This window comes from Schistocerca cancellata, chromosome 6 (genome assembly GCF_023864275.1).
Source record: "Schistocerca cancellata isolate TAMUIC-IGC-003103 chromosome 6, iqSchCanc2.1, whole genome shotgun sequence".
In the NCBI taxonomy this organism is placed as follows: domain Eukaryota; kingdom Metazoa; phylum Arthropoda; class Insecta; order Orthoptera; family Acrididae; genus Schistocerca; species Schistocerca cancellata.
Window position 1 is genome coordinate 382,243,603 of NC_064631.1, and position 23,707 is coordinate 382,267,309.

General features: G+C 39.8%; 1 long non-coding RNA gene across 1 annotated transcript in view; it reads left to right on the plus strand.

Annotated features, from left to right (window-relative positions):
• The window catches only part of LOC126191283 (uncharacterized), a 60,845-nt gene extending 42,060 nt beyond the window's left edge, over window positions 1–18,785 (plus strand). The window contains exons 4-5 of the long non-coding RNA XR_007538335.1: window positions 18,328–18,438; window positions 18,598–18,785. This is a non-coding gene — a long non-coding RNA (uncharacterized LOC126191283). The remainder of the gene's footprint in view (window positions 1–18,327; window positions 18,439–18,597) is intronic.
• Window positions 18,786–23,707: the final 4,922 nt, after the last annotated feature.

Genomic DNA, 23,707 nt, shown 5'->3' on the forward strand with positions numbered 1-23,707 from the left:
CATATTTTTTTATAAATTTTCAGCAACTTCAATCGGATTTTGGTTGATAACATGCAGTCGAAATCAGTGCCCTGCATTACACCATGACCTCAAATTTACGTGTTCGAGCACAATAGTACTTTAAACAATGAACGATCTTACTCCATAGAATAAGTCGACACTTCAATTAGGTTAGTGTGCTACGTAAACAGGGCAGCAGTTATAAGCGTACAGCGGCTACAGTAGTGCGCTCACACACCGCAATTACCCTACTGATCGGTTCCTATTGCACCATGCATCTCTTGCGCCGCCATACACCTAGTCACGTGCTCCTGTTCGAACAGTAACATGCATTCCAACGATTCGCCTTTTGTTTGTGAGGCGCAACCCAGAGGAAGATTGATCTAGAAGTCAATACCCCAGTCAGTCTAGTAAGCCTATTACGTATTTATTTATATTTTATCATTCACAAACATTTTGTAGTTTCCTACTTTAACCGTTCGTTTAGAAAGCACCCATATGCTTGGGTACTTCTTTTTTTACAGGTGAAAATTGTTAGAGAACGTCACAGGAGCAGTGCGACTATGGATATGAGAAAAGAGGCGGAGCTGGTGGAAGGTTAACTAATGATTATGGGGTTGTAGATACATTTGGAAAACTCCCACACGAGCCTGCAGGAAGAGTGTTCGCCTGCGGGGACCACAAGCAACATACGGGGTGTTCAACGAGGATTGGTCAATATTCAGGAATACGACTGGAACGCTCATTTGAAGCAAAAAGTTCAGAAAGACATGTACCATATTCCTATTGTCAGCGTGGTCGTGCGGTAGCGTTCTCGCTTCCCGCCCCCGGGTTCCCGGGTTCGATTCCCGGCGTGGTCAGGGATTTTCTCTGCCTCGTGATGACTGGGTGTTGTGTGATGTCACTAGGTTAGTTAGGTTTAAGTAGTTCTGAGTTCTAGGGGACTGATGACCTCAGAAGTTAAGTCCCATAGTGCTCAGAGCCATTTGACCCTATTGTCAGTTTTACATATGTGCACTTGTACAACAGTTAGTAATTATTACAGAAGGCCTTTTTTTTAAGTTTCATTGAAAAATAAGTGTTTTAAGCACACTCACGTCTAAGCAATATCATACACGTCACATTAGAGTTGTTATGCTGTTCATAACAGAAGTTCAAAGATGGCAACATCAACTTCAGTGCGTCTGTGCTCTCTTAGGAAAACATGTTATGTTGCTTGTCTGTGTGCCACCGCACGTTCCCTGATGCGACCAAGCAATTCATTTCGCGTTTTCACCTTTCGTCTACGCACCCCAGACTTCATACAACTGCATAGGCAAAAGTTTGCAAGCATGACTGCCGATCTTGGCGGCCAGTTAATTGTAGCACAAACACGAATTCATCGATTAGGGTAAGTGAGATCAGATGTTCCCTCATACTTCTGGTAAAATGTGGAGGGGGTCCTGTCATGCGAGAAGTTCATTGTAGTCCGAGTGGCGAGAGAGGCATGCTCAAGGAGTTCAGCAAACGAATTTTCCATGAACCTAAAGAATTCTGTCTAATCTTCGATCTCCTAAAACGACTGGTCCTATCAACATCTTACCGATCATGCCTCACCAAACACTGATTGACAAGCGAAGTTTGAAATTAGTTCTCAATGTAATGTTTGGATTTTACTGAGACCATCCATGATCATCAAGAATGTTGCTATTTCCATTCCGCGTAAGCGTGACTTCAAAAAATGGTTCAAGTGCCTATGAGCACTATGAGACTTAACATCTGAGGTCTTCAGACCCCTAGAACTTAGAACTACTTAAACCTAACTAACCTAAGGACATCACACACATCCATGCCCGAGGCAGGATTCGAACTTGCGACCGTAGCAGTCGCGCGGTTCCGGACTTAACGCCTAGAACCCCTCGGCCACGCAGAGCCGACAAAACGTGACTTCATCAGTGAATAGTATTTAAATAACGATTGTCACTTAACGAATGAGAAAATACAAGTCGTGTGGTGTTGTTGAGAATATGAAGATTGTAGACACATTGCATGTGAAATGGGCACACATTTTGCGCGTGTAACGTTCGCCTTATGTGTATTCATGGGACACTGATGCTTGCAGAAAGTCGCTGTGCGCTGGTAGTAGGACTACGCTGCTACATTTCAGCAGTGTGTTCCAGCACAGTTTGCTACACAACACGATCAGAATAAAAATGGTAACTTAGGAGAATACTTGTTTCCCGACATGTGCTGAAAACTCTGGTAAACACTCTCAGGAATTCGACGAGTCGGAAAGCACTGACTATTTTTCGACATCGGTGGGAGCATTACCCATCGCAGAAGCCGTAAACATGCAGCATATCTGTGTTTTTTCTATTAGTGTAGATGCTTCTCTCTGAAAGACTGTTAGTCCCTCGCATTACTTCACTCACAACACATCATGGGCAGTTGCGAATTCAGTGGGCTAGATGAGTGACAGAAAGATATCCCAAGCCAAATGGATGAAAGCAACAAAGTAGGTTGTGTAATTATGAAACGTCGAAGAAGTTGGTATGGTGTAACACATACATGCACGCCACTAGCTCCAAAACAAACGCACTTTAAATGTGTTTTATTCCGGAAACCATTTGTAACAGGACATATGTCCTTATGAAGTTTTGTGCTTCAAATGAGAGTTTAGGGATGTCCCTAAATATTGACAATTCCTCCTGGGGCACTCTGTATTTAAAGGCAGGCTGCGCTATTCTGTTGATATTTACTAGTAATTTAATTTGGGTTTTTGCCTTGTTCTTAAGACAATAGCTAGCCGCTATTCATCTGACTTGATGGATGCAAATTTTAAATGTATGTTTACTCCTGATATAAAAAGTACACAATTGGAGATTACATTCATGCGCTTCGCGACAGGCATGCCCATCCATTGTAAAGGGTGATCAGAAAATGTCTAAAACATTTGTGGGGATGTTACAAGGCAGGTCGTACTGAGATATAAATGTTAAGAAAAGAAATTGGGTACGCTGCGCCTTTTCCGAGGTATTTAGCATGAGATTAGGCACTCAGGTCGTCGCACGAGCCAATTCCTGTTTCCGTTAACGAAACAAAGCGCTTGCTAGGCAACACCGCCCCTGGCAGGCCGCTTAAATGTGAGCGCTCGACTCACCTTATGGCTGGCTAATTTCACTGCTAAACAACCTGGAAGCGGCGCAATGTATCGAAAAATTTTCTTAACATTTACGCCTCAGTACATCCCCACAATGTTTTAGACATATTCTGACCACACTGTAGTATTTCACGAGTGGCTGTTATTTCGCGTCAGTGTCGTGTCGTGCAGATAACTTTCATTCGCAACGCGACGATTCCTCGTTCCTATGACAGCGTAGGTTAGTGTAATCTCCACTACACGACAGCGGAGCAAATTATTTGACACTGTAGAGGTAGATCTCTACGTCCGTTGGCACCCGCTCCCACCTAGCAGCAGCTACCTCAATCCGATGCGGCTCCAGTCTTGTTTGTAAGTAATCAAAAATGGCGCGTCCATTGGAATAACCTGTATTCAGGCGTAAAAGAATGTTTGGGTCTTGATTGGTGGGGAAACTTTAGGTCACTGGGTCGATTAAATATTGTAATTAGTGCAGGTACACGTGTGACCTCCGATTCAAATCCAACACGTAGTGATCCACTCTGAACTGGATCGAAGCAGATTAGTTCAGTGCATATTTAAGTGCTCATTACTGGCTAGATAAACAAGGGAATGTTGAGACATGTTGGAACGCCTCAAGGAATAACGTCAGATGAAAGTGAAATCAGGGGAATAAGAATGTTTCTATTGTCTAAGACAAACCAACAATCGAAAGCATTTCTAGGATTCACATCACGTGATCACTGTTTCGTGCCAGACCTATTGTGAAATTTTTAAACTGTACTACATCTACTCTGGAAAGAGGTAAAATGGTTCTGGTCAGTAGGATGTCACGTAATTTTTGAGAAAATCAAAGAGGCATTAGTCAATTCCAAGTCGCTTCATTACTCAGATATGTGTCAGGAATTCTGTTAAGTGAGAATCTCCATCAGTTACAACTGGGACTTCTCTGTTCTAAGTTAGGAACATAGCCTGAAAATCCACAGCGTGTGCTATGGAATTTACAGGTGAAATACTAGAAGATTCTAAATGATCTTAAATAACTATAACGTATGAAACTTTGGCCATAGTATGGGCACTCCATACATTCCATTACTACTTAGCAGGAGCTCATACTAAAATTAAGTGATCAACAAGCTCTGTGCTACCAACTTAGTTGTGAGTTATTGCATGATAGTCATTCCAAAGTATTATTTTGAAATTTTACTAGTGCTTGTAGGTGAATCTGTTCATAAGATATGGGGATAAGGCATATACCCATCTCAGAGTTCCATCTGGAGGCTAATGTGGTGGAAATAGTTTTAGAGAGATTAATTGGTTTATGTGAACTGACTGTCCAAACAAAAACAATAGATTAACTACCTAAAAGCAAGTGAATAAATATTTACTATTTTAACACCTACTTGAAATGTTCATAGACAGCCTTAGGGAGCCATAAATTGAAGTGAACGTGGTCTGGTTAATATATTTACGTACTGACGATAAATTAAGGGTAAGTGTTCAGTCATTACATATAAAGACGCAATCGGGCAGCTTATGGACTAAAGCTCATAATTGACAACAACCTAGTAACTAAGGAAATGTGAGCTTATTTTCCATATATTAGAGCATAAGAAGACTGAACTGGATATCGATCTCTTTCTTCTGACACCCAAACTCAAACATAAACATGGAGAAAACAGAAAGAAACAACACGTTTGTGAAATTCAAAAAAGCGTAACTTACATGCATAGTTCTTCAAAAACATTATCTTATATGAGCATGTATGCATATGAGGACACATACCACGAAACGGACTACGGCAAGTTTATAATAATGTAAGGATAGGTCGTGTGAGAATAACAAATCAGAAAATAAGAACTGCGTAAATGTACCCACTCAAGACGGTACAAAGATGCTGCAGTGTGTGCATCTACATCTATACTCCGAAAACTTCTGTGAAGTGTATCGCAGAAGCTACGTACCATTGTACCATTTATTAGGGTTTCTTCCCATTCCATTTACGTACGGAACGTGAGAAGAATGAAAGAATAAATGTCAATGTGCATGTAGTAATTAATGTTTTCCTCACGATCCCAAGAGGAGCGGCACGTAAGGGATTGTAGTGTATTTCTAAGAGTTCGCATTTAAAATAGGTTCTCGAAACTTTCTAAGTAGAATCGCTCCTATAGTTCACGCATATCTTCAAAAGTCTGCCAGTTTAGTTCTTTCTGAATCTCTGTCACATTCTGCCACGGGCCACACCTGTGATCGTACGTGCTGCATTTCTATGTATACATACAGTATCCGCTGTTAGTTATATCTAGCACAGGTGCCACACACACACTTGAGCAGCTTACTAAGACGGGTTGCGTGTGTGTCTTGTAAGCAATCTCCTATGTAGTATTTCTCTAGTAATCTACCAATGACCGAAGTCTCGCTATGTATTCTGTTTGTATGTGGTGGCAACATCTACCATACACAACCAGAGTTTTAATCTGTTCCATGACCACCTCCTTGCCATCAGTTAGTAGTGTACAAATACAGGGTTATTACAAATGATTGAAGCGATTTCACAGCTCTACAATAACTTTATTATTTGAGATATTTTCACAATGCTTTGCACACACATACAAAAACTCAAAAAGTTTTTTAGGCATTCACAAATGTTCGATATGTGCCCCTTTAGTGATTCGGCAGACATCAAGCCGATAATCAAGTTCCTCCCACACTCGGCGAAGCATGTCCCCATCAATGAGTTCGAAAGCATCGTTGATGCGAGCTTGCAGGTCTGGCACATTTCTTGGTAGAGGAGGTTTAAACACTGAATCTTTCACATATCCCCACAGAAAGAAATCACATGGGGTTAAGTCGGGAGAGCGTGGAGGCCATGACATGAATTGCTGATCATGATCTCCACCACGACCGATCCATCGGTTTTCCAATCTCCTGTTTAAGAAATGCCGAACATCATAATGGAAGTGCGGTGGAGCACCATCCTGTTGAAAGATGAAGTCGGCGCTGTCGGGCTCCAGTTGTGGCATGAGCCAATTTTCCAGCATGTCCAGATACACGTGTCCTGTAACGTTTTTTTCACAGAAGAAAAAGGGGCGTCAACTTAAAACCGTGAGATTGCACAAAACACTTTAACTTTTGGTGAATTGCGAATTTGCTGCACGAATGCATGAGGATTCTCTACCGCCCAGATTCGCACATTGTATCTGTTCACTTCACCATTAAGAAAAAACATTGCTTCATCACTGAAAACAAGTTTCGCACTGAACACATCCTCTTCAATGAGCTGTTGCAACCGCGCCGAAAATTCAAAGCGTTTGACTTTGTCATCGGGTGTCAGGGCTTGTAGCAATTGTAAACGATAATGCTTCTGCTTTAGCCTATTCCGTAAGATTTTCCAAACCGTCGGCTGTGGTACGTTTAGCTCCCTGCTTGCTTTATTCGTCGACTTCGCGGGCTACGCATCAAACTTGCCCGCACGCGTTCAACCGTTTCTTCGCTCACTGCAGGCCGACCCGTTGATTTCCCCTTACAGAGGCATCCAGAAGCCTTAAACTGCGCATACCATCGACGAATGGAGTTAGCAGGTGGTGGATCTTTGTTGAACTTCGTCCTGAAGTGTCGTTGCACTGTTATGACAGACTGATGTGAGTGCATTTCAAGCACGACATACGCTTTCTCGGCTCCTGTCGCCATTTTGTCTCACTGCGTTCTCGAGCGCTCTGGCGGCAGAAACCTGAAGTGCGGCTTCAGCCGAACAAAACTTTATGAGTTTTTCTACGTATCTGTAGTGTGTCGTGACCATATGTCAATGAATGGAGCTACAGTGAATTTATGAAATCGCTTCAATCATTTGCAATAGCCCTGTACTTCCCACTGTACAGACCATCATCAAAGAATCTGCTTCCAGGAATGTGTCTAATGTTCTTCCATTATCTAATTTTAATGGTAGGCAAACTTAACGTTTTATATTTTTGGTCCAAATCGCTCTCAATATATGACAATTACTTATCAGCAGAATGGGTGTTTCAATTATCTCACGAAGTCTACCATACAGTTCAGCTGACATTACACTTGCTGCAACCCACATGTCTACGACAATTGTAACCACAGTATCCCTTACATAAGCCCTGAATGCTAACTGCCCCACCAGACAAGCTCGATTACTTGTATTTCGTCCCTGTCCCATTCTTTAACTGCACATTCGGGGCTCAGTATGGTTTGGTGTAGTTCTTCTGCTGCCATGTTGATGGTCATTTTACAACATTTGCCCCACCCTTTCAACATAAATTCCATTCCAGTTTTTAATCACAATGTGATCCTTAGATCCCTAGATGTGTGTTGGCCTTGTCCATTGCTATCGTACCCAACATATATTACGTACCCTGGATCTAATTTGTTATCAAGTCTTCTTTGCTTCCTCTTGAAAAACGGCTTGTTATTACTGTTCCTATTATCAATATTAACAATATTATTAGTGATCGTGTTCCCTGACTGATCCTATCGGGCATGTAATCGGCTTGACCTTGTCACGTACAAGGAAGATCAACAGCAGAATAGTAGAAAAAACAAACTTATACTAAGTCCGCAGAGATATATCCATGTAGTGCATGAGAACTACCTATATCGAAGGGAGGACAAGGTCCACTTCCTACAAAAACTAGTGTTTGAGGGTTTCAAAGATTCTCGATACAATTTACAGGATGTGCATAATAGTGACGGATAACGTTATACATATCAAACTGTGCGTGACATAGATTGCGGTGATTTCAAGAGAAGCAGTGGGTTGTAGCATGCCTTTTAGACAGTGCTACAAAACTGGAAGACAAAAAGATAACCAAATTTGAAAGAAAGTGCGGACTTAACGATGCACAGAAAACTGTAAAATTAGCTCCGAAAATTTGTAGATGAGATAAACAACCTTATCTCATCGTTCAGTAGGGAACTTGTTTACAACTCCAAGTAATAGGGGTTTGAAGAGGAAATGCATATGAAAGAACCGTCGAAATTACAGTTACCAAAGAGTTGTATCAACCAGGATCAGTGCCTTAATACATTCGTACACAATTACGCTCACTGTTAATCTGAATGATAAATTGGCTGGAAAGTTATTTATTGCGCTCCAAAAAAGTTGGAGATGCTATGACCCACACGATTCTTTCTCGTGTGTGCGATCTCGCAAGAGCGGTAGGGAATATATACGTCACAGCATGCAGGAGTGGGGAAATTGGCGTCAGAGGAGCACATCTATGGTTGGAGCACTGCTTTTAGCCAATATCTGGTCAAAATATCTTGCTTTCACTTGATTCCTGGTCTGCGTATAAAAATCATACTCCCATAGAGCAAACTATCCATCCTGAGAAATGTGTAACATTGCAGTCCGTACCATCTGCAACCACGGGACTCATTCAGCCTCCTGATGTTTCTTTTTTCTATGCCTATAAAACATATTATCGTACTATCAGCTGCTATGCTACAGGATAGCCAGTTTCACGATAAGCTCCACGAAAGACTGTTTCGCATTCGATTGCATGCCATTACATTCCATTAGTTCTCATCACCCTGTTACACCAATATGATTCTATATGTATTCCTTAAGAGCGGATAACTTGCTGAATACCCTGCGTAGTTTGTAGCACGCAACGAGTTCGCCTTAGATCTCGGTGGTGCGAACCTTTGTGATTACTGTGGCGAGCCAGTTTTCATTCGGTGTTCATGTTGCATCATTTGTTCTGAAGATTTCATGAATGTCGACGATGTCTATTTTGTGACGTGTAATCCATACGTCCCACAGAAGACTGATCTCTGCACCTCCCGGACGCTCATTATCTGTCGCCCTCCTTACGCGCACGGCGAGTCACTATCAGCTGTAGTAGGTGTTAACACAACACATTCATATGAGCCTTACTGAAGACTTGAACTTGCTACCTCATACTCGAGGGTATCCATGTTAGCATAAGAAAAAGATAAATACTGTATTGCATTTGCTGTTTCCGCAATGACGATCTTGTTGGCTCAGGACACTAGAAATGAAGTTCCTTTCATTTAGAACTTTTTTCTCCTCCAAGTATCATTTGTATCAGTACCTGAAACAAAAACTGGTCCTTACATTTAATTGATGACAATTCAGTATCTCTCCGTTTCCCATATCCGTTCACAGAAGAGGTTTGGTTTTATGAAAGAGCAGTTACAAGTTATTGCGAAAGTTAATCTCAGAAGATTGGTTGGGGAAGTGGACCAAAGAGCGAGGTCATCCTACAGTCGGATGAGGGAAGGATGAGGAAAGAAATCGGCCGTGCCCTGTTAAAGGAAGCTTCCCGATATTTGTTGGAAGTGATGTAGGGAAATCACGGAAAACATAAATCAGGATGGCCGGACGCGGGACTGAACCGTCGTCGTCCCGAATGCGAGTCCAATCTGCCAGTCGCTACGCCACCTCGCTCCGTTCAGCCCAGACATAAGTGTTATATGCAGTCATGTATGCGCACACCTAAATTTTCTTTAGTACTAGTTTTGATTGCTTAAAGTGTTGTATGCAGTCATGTATGTACACACCGGAACTTACTTTAGTGGCAGAGCGGTTCTAGGCCTCAGTTGGGAACCGCGCTGCTGCTACGGTAGCAGGTCGAATCCTGCCTCGGGCATGGATGTGTGTGACGTCCTTAGGGTAATTAGGTTTTTAATTAGTTCTAAGTCTAGGGGACTGATGACTTCAGATGTAAGTCCCATAGTGCTTAGAGCCATTTGAACCATTTATTTTAGTACTAATTTTTATTGATTAATGAGAACATATTTCACAACAACAATCAGTTCGAAACAATTGGTAAGCATGAATAACAAATATGTCCGGAGGTGGAATATGCTTACAGCAAAGACGTTAACTCCATATCAAAGGGCCTTTTTCCATACTTAAGTTTCTCCAATGAAGTTAGAAAGCAGCCAGGAGTACTATGCATAAACCTAAATTAATACAGCTATTTACTGTCTGTCTCTAGCAGGTGACAGACTGCAAAATGCAAAATTTACGAAAAGTGCACGCTCTAAACTGACACACTAAAATAATGTACATTATTCAGCCCACTAATATTACCCAGCATACTTTTCTTTGGTCTGTTCACAGGGCAAGGGAAAAACCACCGTTTAGAAAAGTAAATAGATGGCTTTAAGAAGAATTATAACGTTTACGCTCCTGATGCGTGGTTCTTCCATGACTCGTGTTTTCAGGCTATTATACACATTCTTCTAGGATCTAATGGTGTGGATAAGCGCTTTAAATATTTTGTATTATATTGTATATTGTTTACTGTGGTATAAAAATGGCATATTAAATGCTTCTGCAGCATTTGCTCTTACACAAACAGAAGAAATAATAAGGTGCGTTTAAATTACAACACTAATACACAGATACATTTTACCTCTCATCCGTCCACCTGCGGATGTAAACATGAGTATCATGTTTAAACAAAATCTACACAAAAGGACATTAAGGCAAATATAAACAGAGTATTACATCGTATTCTCTATATCTGCACTTTGCATCATGTGTTTCAGCACTCTTATAACCAGTTAGGCCCTCCCCTCTATCAAACAATATTTTCTACCACGACTGCACCAGATTTTAAATCCACATGTGTAAAACGCCTCTCATGACACATTTGTAATAAGTGATATTAAGTGGACAATTGTGACGCCCAGACAGACGTCAGTCAGGCTGTTACCAATTTGTTAGCCATATAATGTAATTAGGTCGCTGTCACTACGCAAGTGGACATGCTCTGTTGAACACGCGCAGTATCTCAATCTGAGTCACATATGGAGCTTGTGAACATGTCACGCTCACCAACTATACTGAGTGTCAAAGTTAGTTAATGTTACTGCGGAAAAAAGTGCCAATTCAGTTGTGATATATCTCGTGTGTCCCACAGGGCGTTCTCAAAAAGCCAACTTTTGCCGCTTTCCCAGAAATGTAAGTCATTTTACTAACGTATGAAACTATTTTTTGGTCTCCAAAAGGGCCTGAAACATTGCTTTACATAACTTTACAACTGACTGATGTCTGCTTAATGCGACTAATTCCTTTGATGAAAAATCTCTAGGTTCAAGCCATGTAGAGTTTTGCTAAAATTCATTTCCCAGCCACGCAAAACCATACTGGAAAAACCAGACTACCTAAACCGGAGAAAGCACGTCGTGAACGTTGAATAAGCGTTATGGTGATTACGAAGTGACCATGGAGAACTTCTAGCAGTCACGATATTCTAACCCGGATTTCCTACTTTTCGTGTGTGCTTCCCGTTTACATTTAATCACCAAAGCACGCATCCCAGAACGATTGCAATGCCCTACAGCATATTTTTTGCCTCCAATTTCTCCGACAGAAGTGTCAGTTCTCCGTTACATTACGAACAACAGAACAGAAGAAAATCTGTTTGAAAGACATGGCTAATGCCGGCATAGGGAATCATGCTATTAAAATTGGCGAAAACAGTTCATAAACCCCGCAGTCACGTTCGGAGATAATCTGAGGTAAACACATCTGACGGACGGTTTGAGTCTGTCCAACACTGTACGTGGGTATCTAATTTACAAAGGCAACTGATCACGAAAAATCCCAGTTTCGAATTCAGCAACAATTTTTAATACTGAATATTTTAACCTTATAGCAAACATTCAATACGATATTTACTGAGTGACAGTTATTGAATTATATACTAGAACGTAATTTAGTTACAAACAACGGCGTGCACATACTTTTCTAACATGTTAATATAACTGCATATATTCGGATTTAGTTTATGACATATTCGATATAACTGCCATCATTGGCGATGATGTGGCGCAGACGAATAGCGAAATTCTGTATGACCCGCTGAAGTGTAGGAACATCGATGCCATCGATGAGTTCCTGAATGGCTGTTTTCAGCTCAGCAATGCAGTTATTGCTGTACCCATTTCTTTAATACAGCTCCACAAAATGTAGTCGCATTTGTTCAGATCCGGATAATATGGCGGCTAATCGAGGCCCTAGCCAGTGGCCTCCGGGTACTCTATTGCCAGAATGCGGTCTGCGAAGTGCTTCTTCAGGACATAAAACTCTCTCCTGCTTCGATGGGGTCGAGCTCCAATTTGCATGAAGCATATCTTGTAGAAATTAGGGCTACTTTGATTAATGGGGATGAAATCATCTTCCAAAATCTTTACGCACCCTTCGGTAGCCACCGTGACATCAGGGAATATCGCACCGGTTATTCTGTGACTGGAAACTGCACAGCACACAGTCACCAGCTGATGGTGAAGAGACTTCTCGATCTCGAAATGCAGATTCTCAGTCCCTCAAATGCTTCAGTTTTGCTTACTGACGAACTCATTCAAATGAAGGTCTTCTTCGTCGCTAAACCAAACCGTACAGCTCGTGCTAATTCCCATCATACCCCGCGGCCAACTGTGAGGTTTAAACGTCCTAACGCAAACCGTTCAGAAGCTATGACGATCTTAATTCATATAGTTCAGTAACTGCCATCCTTAATAATGTGCTGCATGGTCTTGTAACGCTCAGGAGCCTCACTATTTTCTCTCATGTTAGATGTAGTTGAATTAGATTTGTTGCTATTACAATAGGTTATTTAGCTTGATTTTTGTGAATAATAGGTATCTCCTTCATAAATTTCGAACAAAACTGTATACCGCTACATCCCATGGTTTTGCCTCAACTTGTCCGCTGGCTGAGGCCCAAAATCGCGTTGAGAGGGAAGTGCTCTGTGTGCGTGTGTAACATGACTAGCGATACCGTAGCAGCATACATCAATGCTGTTATTTACTTAGTTACTTGTTACGTAGATCATATTGAAGATAAACATTATGTTGTAGGGCGTGTTAACTGAAAAGAATGGTACACAAATTTTGAAAATGGGTTCTATAATATTTATATGCGTTGCCTATTGAAACGCGTACGTTTCATATGTATTCATTACCAGCGATGGCGAGGCATGACAGAATCTCTGACCAGAGAGTTATTTATCGTTGCTAGTCTGCGCTTGACCGCGCGAGAGTTCAGTTCAGTAGTAGTAGCGCGCGCGAGACGACAGTAGTAGGACGTTGCGAGTCGGCAAGAGCATGTTGCGAGTTGCACTCTGTCGGCAGTAGTTGTAGCAAGTGGATGGTTGTACTGAGCGGGCGTCGCCATGCGTCGGCGGCGTGCTCTCCCTCCATCTCTGGTCACGAGTCAGGACGAGGTATATTGTTATCGAAGGTAATGAAGCAGCATTGCGCTCAGCTAATAACATATGTTAATTGTAATTAATTTATTCAAGAAATGCCCCAATAATAATTTTTCTATAAAGTAACCCTTTTAAAGAAAAAGATTCATTTCAATTCAAAGAATATTTCCTATGCATTTCCTCCAAGAATCAGAATTAAATATAGGCCAGCATTGCACGAGGCTGTGCCAAAAATAAGAGCAGATAGACATACAGTTTTACTGAGGTAAGAATTTATCAGGTTTGATTATTTCACAGGGCCGTAGGTGAGCGCTGCTGTGCCTATAAAATTTATCAGGTTTAATTATTGCTGTTGAGATGTTACATTCAGTTCATGGTTCATTATCTAATTAATATTATTGTGTGGGTTTGTCACTAATCTTCATTCGTTAACGTTAATTTTGTGGGGACTTAACATACTGGCTCATTTGTTATTCAGTTAACATTTTTTAAATATTTTCACGGGGCGGTTACACTTGGCGACATCCGAACCAGGATCGTATTTCTTTGAGAATCTTCTGAAAAGTAGTCAGATATCTGCTCTTATTTACTTAAATATAATTAGGATTTGGCGCAACGCATTTACTAATTTTGTCATTTTCTTCCACAGATCATCGGCAATTCGTTGCTTTTTGTGGTATTTGTGTTTGTTGGATTTTGCATTGTGTTTGTTTCATTTGTGAATGATTTTGAAATTTTGATTTGAGAAAAATGCCGCGAAAAACTGTTAACAGTACATCGCGAGGTATAATGAGTGAAATAACCGACTTGACCGATAGTACTTGCGACATGCAGTATAATGATGACAATCCTCCGTTTACTGACAATCGGTGCGTACCGATCACTAATGATGATTTTTATCTTAACGATGAACAAACGAATTCAATTGTGTCCTCTGTTAATTTGACGACAATTGATGACGCGGGGCGTTCTGTTGCAATGAGCGCTGCCCAGCCTTACACAACCGGTTTGCAAAATTCACGTGACGAACAGACAAATTTTTCTAATGAAAATGAACAGTGTACTGAAAGTACGACAGATTTATTTAATTCTGGTGTAGTGACCGATAGTGCACATCCGATTGGCAAACCCTTTCAGAAGTTACAGAATAACCAAATGGTCACACAAAACGTGACAATTGCAGGTACACCATCAAACTGCACAGAGAATAGAGTAGGTAATATTGGCTTGGAACAAATTGTGGCAATATTTTCACACCATCAAACTGCACAGAGAATAGAGTAGGTAATATTGGCTTGGAACAAATTGTGGCAATATTGCTTCAACAGAGTGAAGATAACAAACAATTTAAGAACGAAGTTAATGAAAATTTCAAACAATTTAGTGAACAGAACAAACAACAACTTAATGAAAATAATAAAAGACAAGACAACAATCACAAACAACTTAGTGAACAGAACAAACAACTTAATGAAAAACTAGACAACAATTCCAGACAGCTTAGTGAACAGATCAAACAGCTTAATGAAAAACATGACAACCTTAATGAAAAATTAGACAACAATTCCAGACAGTTAAATGAAAAATTAGACAACAGTTCCAGACAGCTTAGTGAACAGATTAGAGCCGTTGCCACGCAGTGTCATGATACTAAGGAACAATTACGTGAGGAAATTGAGACTTGCGCTAGGAAAAGTAGTGAAGAAATTAAATCTGTTGCGCAAGAATTAAGAGATATGCAAACAGCTGCAACAGAATCACTTAGAGACGAAATTAGTGCAGTCGGCAAACAATGCTCTGAAAAAGCAACACAGTTACACGACGAATTTAAAGCACAATGGATGCAAAGATAGACGCGCAATTCGAACAACAGAACACTCAAATTGATGAACGTTTTAATCTTCACATACAAAACAGTGATACGCGTTTCCGTAAATTTATACAGGATCAGAATAAAGTAAAACGACAAGTCGTGGAAACAATCACCGCACAGAGACAGTAAGACAAACGTAAATTGTTTGCGAAAGCAAAAACATACGTAGACAACAACATTGCTACAGTATCTGATAAAATTAATACCATCGAACAGTTGAACACCGAATTGCGTGATGAAATTTCCGATCTTAAATCAAAAACAGATACACACACAGTAGATTTTCAAACAGTGACCGACAGACTCGAACAATTAGAACTAACACAGGATTCCGATGTCATCAAAGCCGACGTTAAAAAAATGAGCGAAACCACGCCTAAAATACAAAAACAGATTAATGCTTCAGACATTAAAAACGATGATCAGCTAATAATACTGACTGAAAAATGTGATGAATTGGACAGGCGTATTGATGTTATTGAAAGTAATAATGACAGCAAATCAGGCGATACTTCACCGATTTCGTTTAACCAAACACCTGAATTCCAAAATTTACAGCAGACAATCAATGAGATCGATTCGTCTAATAACACATTACGCAGAAAATTGTCAAGTTTACAGCAAGAAGTAACAGAGATGAAAAATGTTTCAGCGTTTAACACATCACAGCAGATGCCACTTTGCGAACATTTGTCAGATTCACGCAGCGTATATAATTTGGGTAATTTACAGAGAGTACGCGATTTAGATTCCGAACAGTCACAGACAAATAGATTCTCATACAATCCTGAACCTGTTCCATCATACAGAGACGATAATTTTGATTACAAACATTTTCTATCAGTGAGAAAATTTAAAGTATTTAAAAATGACAGAACACAGATTCACCCACTGGATTGGATACAACAATTTAGCTTTGCTTTTCCACCGACTTGGCCCGTAACACATAAACTTGAATTTATTTGTAGTTTTTTGGAAGGCGAACCAGCAACTCGTATGAGACCGATCGCAAGACAATGTTATTCCGTAGAAGAGTTTCAGAATGCTTTTCTGTCAGCGTATTGGTCGAAGACGACACAGCGCGGAATTAAAGATCAACTAATTAGTTTACGAAATTATGAGAACTCGAATTTTTCCACTGTCACGCAATTTTTTGAACACATGGTTCAACAAAACCAGTACTTAAGTGAACCATATAGTGAATCTGCACTTATTCAATTATGTGTTTCTAAATTGCCACGGTCATTAAGAGTGTCACTTTTAACGGGTCAACAGAAGGAAAATATTTCGGCATTCAGAGATCTGTTACAGCTTTTGGAAGTACAGCAATCGGATTATTCCTTTATTAACAAAAATTTTTCATATAACAACCAAGGTCAACAAACGTACAGCAATTACGATCAGCCGCGCAATTACAATAGCAAAGCTAATATACGCTTCAGGAACGACAACCACCAGAACTTTAATAACAGTCAAAATTTTAACTATCAATATCGTCAAAATTATCAGCAACAGGAACCACATTTTGGTAACAATAGACGTTTTTCACCACAGGAGCATGAAGTCAGCCGGTTAGAATACCTAACCAACAATGTAGTGCACAAGGTCAACCAAGCTTTAATGTTTCGCCGCGTGCACGTATAGTCCCAGGTACAACAAATAGTAACGCACGGCAGCAAGGAAATAACTACGTGCAGAAAACACAGTACTTCAATTCCTATCGCAATGCACCGTATTGGAATGACTATCACGACTGACGTAAAAACAATGAGCACAATTATCAACATACGTTTAATAACAGTCGGTCTTACCAGCAGAAAAATGTTCAGCAACAACATATTCTCATGAATGAACCCGACAGTAGATATCATCCAGAGCGTAATACGTCTGGAAGAAATAACAGAACAGTTCAAATAGTGGAAATGCCACAACATCCTCCCGAAAATAATAACACGTCAGATAGAATTTGACTAGATACTGTACAGGTCGCATCTTCCAGTAACACAAACACTACTTTTGACACGCAGAATGTTGTTCACGAAAATGTTATTACTTTTGACGACATCAGAGACACTCTTTTGCAGGAAAGACCAATTGTTCAGAAAACCATTTCACATCCTGTCATCGAAATTAAAATTGGATCATCGAAATTTTCAGCAGTAATCGATTCTCGATCAGCTATGTCAGTTATTAACGAAGAAACTTTCAACGAGTGTAATAAAGAGAATAGCTATCCTACGTTACCATTAGGCAAAATGAAAGTAAAGGGAGCTGTATCGAGTAAAGGAGTAGACGTTAAATTACAGACACATTTATCTTTTTGTATTGCAGGTCATACATTTCACTCAAATTTTTGGATTGTTCCCGTACTGACAACAGACGTTATTTTAGGTACGAATTTTCTGGTACAACATGACGCAGTTATTGATTTTCAAAATTCCTATTTAATGTTAAAGGATGAAAATACACAACTGGCTTTAGAAATTCAGCACTCACTATCTGCGGAAGAACAAGCAATTAATCGCACAGAGGTCATTTCCGTATCACGTAGCATAGTCTGTAATTCCACATTGTTCACAGATACGTACGTACATATCTATAATACTCCAGACTAGTGATGGGCTAAACTGCGATTTTTCGATATCAGTGATTTCTGTGAATGCTACTTTTCAGTATCTATTATTCTTAACTGTGATTTGTCGCAGTTAAGAGTCGCAGTTAAGGAACATAGGTCGTGTATCCCTCCGCCACTGCTATTTCTGCGATTTCTGCTACTTCCGCGATTTCTGCTACTTCCGCGATTTCTGTGACTTCTGCTACTCCTGCGATTTCTGCAACTTCTGCGATTTCTGTGACTTCTGCTACTTTTGCGATTTCTGTGATTCCTGCGATTTCTGGGACTTACCACCGTATGAAAAAGTTACATCTGTCAACACAGAAAATTGCATCTCAACAAACCTGTCATTGGCAAGTATGTTTTACGTTTTTTCTTCCGTTGGCTTTAATTTTGTATTAAAGAAACAACTGTGAAAATATTAATAGTGTAATTAATATGTAAGTAGCCGTACAGTACCGTAATAGTTCGTATTTAGAAAATGAATTCTAACATATTGTTATGTTCACAGGTACCTGAACTACATTTCAGTCACTCAGTAAAGTGATAACTCAAAATATCATTGTCAACAGATCTGAAGAAATTGCCACTGCGTCTTTAGACCGTTTTCGTCAGACGAGAGGTTAGTTTCTAAGCGTTTCGATGGACTTAATTACTTCAGTGAGAACGTTGTTGCAAATGTGATATTCATTATAGCAAATATTAGCAATCTACTCTGTCAATTATATTGCTGGTAATTAATGACAGCAAAAATTGTTTAATAATCCTTGTGTTTTTGCAGACACAGTTCTGACTCTGATTACTGGTTGCTGTACGTATCTATCCACATTAAGGCTGTTTTTGAGAGAGACTCGTGAAGATTCAAGACAGCTCTTAGAGGATTTGCAGTTTAAAAGTAAAATAATTGTGAAATAAGTGTGTGAATGATTAAACTGTGTTTTATTGAAGTTGTGCGATTTTAAAGGAATAATAAATGTCAAATACAGTGAGTGAATAATAAAAATCTCATTTTCCACATGTTTAAGCCGTCCTATACCCATAATTTTCCGCCACTTACTTATTGGTAAACACTTGTTGGAGAGTGACATGCCGCCCCCCCCCCCCCCCCCCCCTCTCTCCTCAATCTTGGTGTGACACTGACCTGTAACTTATCCCGAAGTCTACACTATGCATTTTGAGGCTGTTGATATATATTTAACTTCCAGTTAAATCAGGAATAGCTCAAGTGCATTACTTGAAAGTAACACAGGAAAAGCTTACTTATGTAGGTGGTAGTAGTGTCGGCAAAAAGTTCTTGTGTGTGAAGTTGCCATGTAGAGCACCAGGTGTAAAACTTTTCTCCCGAGGCTTGAACTATGTCGGAACAAAAGTGAGGCATTCATATGACTGTTTTCATTGCTCTACACTTATACAGATGTCTGAGTTCTGCTGTGTTAACATTGCAAAGTCCTGTAGGCATGTGGAGTATTAACCAAAACTGTCATATTGGAAGCAGAATCAAACACATTTGTTACGTTACTTGATATTTTCAGGAGAAAAAGGCAATGTTGCTTCTTATTAACATAATACATTCAGAGTCACAGCAGTATTTGACCAACCATAACTGATGCTGAATGTGCATGTCGTCATATAATATGAAGGGCTTATTTCAATAGTGGTACAAGTCCATTACCTCCACTTTTCTGTCTATAATGCTTCTAAAATTGGTGATCCAAACAAACATAAATAAAGGTTCATCTCTAGCAAGAAGCCATATGCTTGAATATTTCTGGTATCTCAAATACAGATTTGTCAGCGCTCATTTAACTTTACGACTCTGTATCTCAAAATGAACAAAAATGGACTTGTACCACTATTGAAATAAGCCCTTCATATGCACACACAGCACATTGATCTCGTGAGGCGTAGTATGAACTTTGCTCAACAGATGGCAGTGCTAACTGCGCTTTTTAGTTGCTACTTGCGACTCTTAGTTGCGATTTGTCACAGAAATCGCAGTTTGACTCGGTAGCGAATAGCGTAGTATGAACTTTGCTCAACAGATGGCAGTGCTAACTGCGCTTTTTAGTTGCTACTTGCGACTCTTAGTTGCGACTTGCCACGGAAATCACAGTTGGACTCAATAGTGTATCGCAGAGATGGACGTAGTACGAACTTTGGCCAACAGATGGCACTGTTAACCGCGCTTTCTAGTTGCTACTTGCGACTCTTAGTTGCGACTTGTCACGGAAATCGCAGTTAGACTCGATACCGTATCGCAGAGATGGAGGTAGTACGAACTTTGGCCAACAGATGCCACTGTTAACCGCGCTTTTTAGTTGCTACTTGCGACTCTTAGTTGCGACTTGTCACTGAAATCACAGAAAGCAGTGCTAAATTCGACCAATGGATGGCTCACGTCTTTGAATATGAAATACTAATGGGACTGCTAACTGTGACTGAAATCGCAGTTAGATTCTGTAAAGTTGCTACTGTGATATCTGTGACTGCTCAGTCACTGTGATTTCTAACAGATACGCGATTTCCTGCCCACCACTACTCCAGACGAAGCTGACTACGACGTAATGCAGATGATTTCTGATAAAGTTAAACAAAGCAGTGCAAATACAGACGACGAACGCACGCAACTACACAAAATTCTTTTACAGCAAGCTCCAGTTTTCGACAACATTCCTGGTACTATGTCCGGTTTTATGTATGAATTTCAAGTCAAACAGCACGACACATTTAAAGCAAAGCATTATCCCATTCCATATATTCATAGAGAACAAGTTAAGAAAGAGTTGCAAGCTATGCTTGACCAAGGAATTATTGAACCGGCAGTTAGTCCGTACATAAACCCGCTCCATATTGTTAGGAAAAAAGATGGTTCACGTCGTCTTGTACTTGATTTGCGTCACATCAATGACATAATTATTAATGAAACAGATCGACCACAGACACAAGAGGAACTACTACAGAAATTTCACGGTACTGCTATTTATTCTACAGTAGATCTGAAATCAGGATTTTGGCAAATTCAGCTCCATCCGAACTGCAGAAAGTACACAGGATGTCTTTGTTTTGGTGACTGTTATCAATTTTATAAATTACCGTTCGGCTTAACAATTTCTTCTGCAGATTTTATTCGCGGTTTGAACACAATACTTCCGACATAACTTAAAGACAGAATCACAACGTACGTAGACGACATTCTTATTGCAGAAGCTAACTGGTCTGAACACAATCTGATTCTTGAACAACTGTTGCAAACTTTTCGTGCACAAAGACTCACAGTTGATCTCAGTAAATCGCACTTTGGCAAAAAGTCTATAAAATTTCTTGGACATGTAATTTCAGCAGAAGGCATTGCGCCTGACCCAGAAAAACTTCAAGCTTTACGTGACATTACTGTTCCTACGACGAAAAGACAACTACGCAGCTTTTTGGGCTTGATTAACTTTTTCGTAAATTTATTCATTACTCTGCTTTAGACACCCCCAGATTATGTCAATTGACAGGTAAAAACACTATTTGGTCCTGGGATAAGCAAGCACATTCTGAATTTGTGAACTTGAAAGAAACCTTGTTGAATGCTCCACTTTTATCGCACCCAGATCTTACCAGAAATTTTTCCATTGCCACCGACAGTTCTAACACAGCTTTAGGCGTACACATTTTTCAGGAAATTGAAGAAGATGGCTCAATACTAATTAAAAACATCGCATTTGCAAGTCGCATTTTATCACCTGCTGAACGTAATTATTCTGTCACAGAACTTGAAACATTATGTGTTGTTTGGGCTTTCACGAGATTTCGGCATTTTCTTTATGGAAGACATACCACCGTTTACACAGATCATAGAGCAATACAATTTTTACTTTCGGCTAAATTTACACACGACAGATTAAGAAGATGGAAACTTTATTTCCAGGAATTTAATTTTACAATTGTTTATATTCCTGGCACGCAAAGTGTTGTAGCAGACGCACTATCTCGTTCTCTCGGCAACAATCAGCAAGACATCGCAACCAACTTCTGCAAAGCAAATTTCAGCGTCATGTACATTCAACAAGTGGCATTTGAAAATTTTATTTTGTCGTCATTACAGGACATAGCACAAGAGCAAAGTAAAGACAACGTGTGGAAAGAAATTAAACACCTTTGGCAAGATAGGAATAATGTTATGATTAGAAACCATTACACTGTACGCAATGACTTTCTGTTTCGCCGCTCTCACCCTGACAGCAACAATTGGTTATTATGCATTCCTGACGAACTTGTTAACAAATTAATCTGGTACACTCATTTAAGTTACGCACATTACGGAGCCAGAAAATGTTTTCTTATACTGAGACAGAACTGTAATTTTACGAATATGGAGAAACGTATACGACGAGTTTTAGCGTCATGTAAAATCTGCCACAAAGCTAAGTCAGACACAACTTCACATATTCCTCCATTACATCCCATTGTACCTGTTAAATTGAGACATATGGCCGCTGTAGACATTTTTGGTCAGATTCCCAGAACTAATAGAGATTTTTGCTACATCTTTGTCACTGTTGAACTGACTTCAAAATTTGTTACCTTCACTCCGTTACGCAAAGCTACTGCTAAAACTGTTTCGAAAGCATTTGTAAAACATTTTCTATTTCATGTATGGCATGTTTTGAAAGTAATTTCCGACAATGGATCACAATTTCGATCTGCTATGTGGACACGTATGTTACGAGCTAGAAACATTTCTCCGATATATATATATATATATATATATATATATATATATATATATATATATATATATATATATATATCCAGGTGCCATGCTTCTTCAAACCCTTGTGAACGATTAATTAAAGAAATTGGTAAACTGTGTAGAATTTACTGCCATAAAAAACATATTGATTGGGACACACACATACACTCATTCCATCTACTATGCTATCTCCGTCTGTTATACTGAAAAATGTTGAACCACATAACAAAATTAAAGAATTAGTAAACTTTCCTACATCTCGTCGACTACGACACCGTGAAATAATTGACATTGCGTTGAACAACATCAAACGTGCCGCAGAGCGCCGGAGAAGACAACAAAAACAGTTTTGTATACGCCGTGACTTTCACGTTGGACAGAAAATATTAATACGCACACACTATTTATCCAACAGAGGAAAAGGTAGGTGCAGTAAATTTGAACTACTATACGCAGGTCCATATCGGATTCGCAGCATTCCTCACCCCAATGTTGTACACGTCGAAACTTTGAGAACCAAAAAATCCGAAGGAAACCACCACGTCTTCAACATCAAACCCCTTATTGAATGAACATACTTTATGATTTATCACACTGTAATGCCATTTCCTAATTTTTTTATGACCACTTATGCAATTATATTCACATGAACACTTACTGATGATTATCGCATTTTTTCTAGGCAAGTGCCCGGCAAGGTAAGGTTAGCAGGTCGCTTTTCTTGCCGTTACACATCAGACCGTGCATATTTTCCAGATGAACTTACACATTTTTTATGGCCACTTATGTAATTATATTTATGTGACTACTTACTGATGATTGTCGTACTTTTTCTTGGCAAGTGCCCGGCAAGGTAAGGTTAGCAGTTCGCTTTTCTTGTCGTTACACATCAGACCGTTCACATTTTCCATTTTTTATGTACACTCCTGGAAATTGAAATAAGAACACCGTGAATTCATTGTCCCAGGAAGGGGAAACTTTATTGACACATTCCTGGGGTCAGATACATCACATGATCACACTGACAGAACCACAGGCACATAGACACAGGCAACAGAGCATGCACAATGTCGGCACTAGTACAGTGAATATCCACCTTTCGCAGCAATGCAGGCTGCTATTCTCCCATGGAGACGATCGTAGAGATGCTGGA